Source organism: Muntiacus reevesi, chromosome 1, assembly GCF_963930625.1.
Source record: "Muntiacus reevesi chromosome 1, mMunRee1.1, whole genome shotgun sequence".
Classification (NCBI taxonomy): Eukaryota; Metazoa; Chordata; class Mammalia; order Artiodactyla; family Cervidae; genus Muntiacus; species Muntiacus reevesi.
The window spans coordinates 198,798,173-198,799,575 of record NC_089249.1 but is presented as its reverse complement, the minus strand read 5'-3'; positions in this window follow the sequence as shown (position 1 = coordinate 198,799,575).

Here is a 1,403-nt window from a genome sequence, read left to right as displayed (position 1 = left end):
AGTTTATTTGGAGACAGGGTTTGAAAGAGCCAATTAAGTTAAAATGAGGTCTTTAGGTCCTAACTTAATGTGACAGCAGTCATATTGGTGAGATTGTGGAAAGACAGGCCCAGAGGGAGACTGTGTGGAGGCACAGAAAGAAGGCAGCCGTCTGCTAGCCAAGGACGGAGGGCCTCGGGAGAAACCAACCTTGCCAATATACCTCAATCTGGGACTTCTGACCTCCACAACTGTGAGATGATAAGTTTCTGCTGTGTAAGCCACCCAGTCTGTGGCATTTTGTTGTGACTGCCCCAGCAAACTGAAACAGCCCTCATTGTGGAATAAACACTAGACTTTATATATTGCAACCATTCCTTCTAGGAACATTTATTAACACTTACTACATGCTTTATTGAAGAGAGCAAGGAACTCTCTTAAATTTTGAGGCATAAAATTTAAATAGGGGGTGGGTGCTCCAAAAAACTCAGTCCCAATGGTCATTATTATTTTTGACTGCACCATGTTGCATGTGGGGGTCTTATTGTTCCCCAACCAGGGACTGAACCCATGCTCCCCCACATTTGAAGTACAGAGTCTTAACCAACTGGCCTGCCAGGGAATCTCCCTGATGATGTTATTGTTGTTTAGTCTCTAAGTCATGTCCGACTCTTTGCGACCCCATGGACTGTAGCCCACCAGACTCCCCTATCCGTGAGATTCTCCAGACAAGAATACTGGAGTGAGTAGCCATTTCCTCCTCCAGGGAATCCTCCTGATCCAGGGATCGAATGGACGTCTCCTGCATTGGCAGGCGGATTCTTTACTACTGGGCCACCAGAAAATGGCTCTGATGATTAAATTAAGGAAAAAAAAAATTTTTTTGTCCATACTGTGTAGCAGGTGGGATCTCAGTTCCCCAACCAGGATTGAACCTGTGTCCCCTGCATTAGAAGCATGGAGTCTTAAAAACAGGACCATCAGGGAAGCCCTCTGATGATTATATTTTAATATCACTTTTTAAAATTCAAATAAATGCAAAAACAGACCATGACGACGAGGAAAGTATCCAACTTCTTCTTTTTATTTTTTAATATTTTTATTTATTTGGCTGCACCAGGTCTGAGTTGCCACACACAGGATCTTCAATCTTTGTTGCGGTATGTAGGATCTTCTTAGTTGTGGCATGAGGGTTCTTTAGTTGCACACACAAACTCTTAGTTGGGGCATGTGGGATCTAATTCCCTGACCACCCTGCATTGGGAGTATGTTGGAGAAGGCAATGGCACGCCACTCCAGTACTCTTGCCTGGAAAATCCCATGGATGGAAGAGCCTGGTAGGCTCCAGTCCATGGGGTCCCTAAGAGTCGGACACGACTGAGTGAATTCACTTTCACTTTTTACTTTCTTGCATTGGAGAAGGA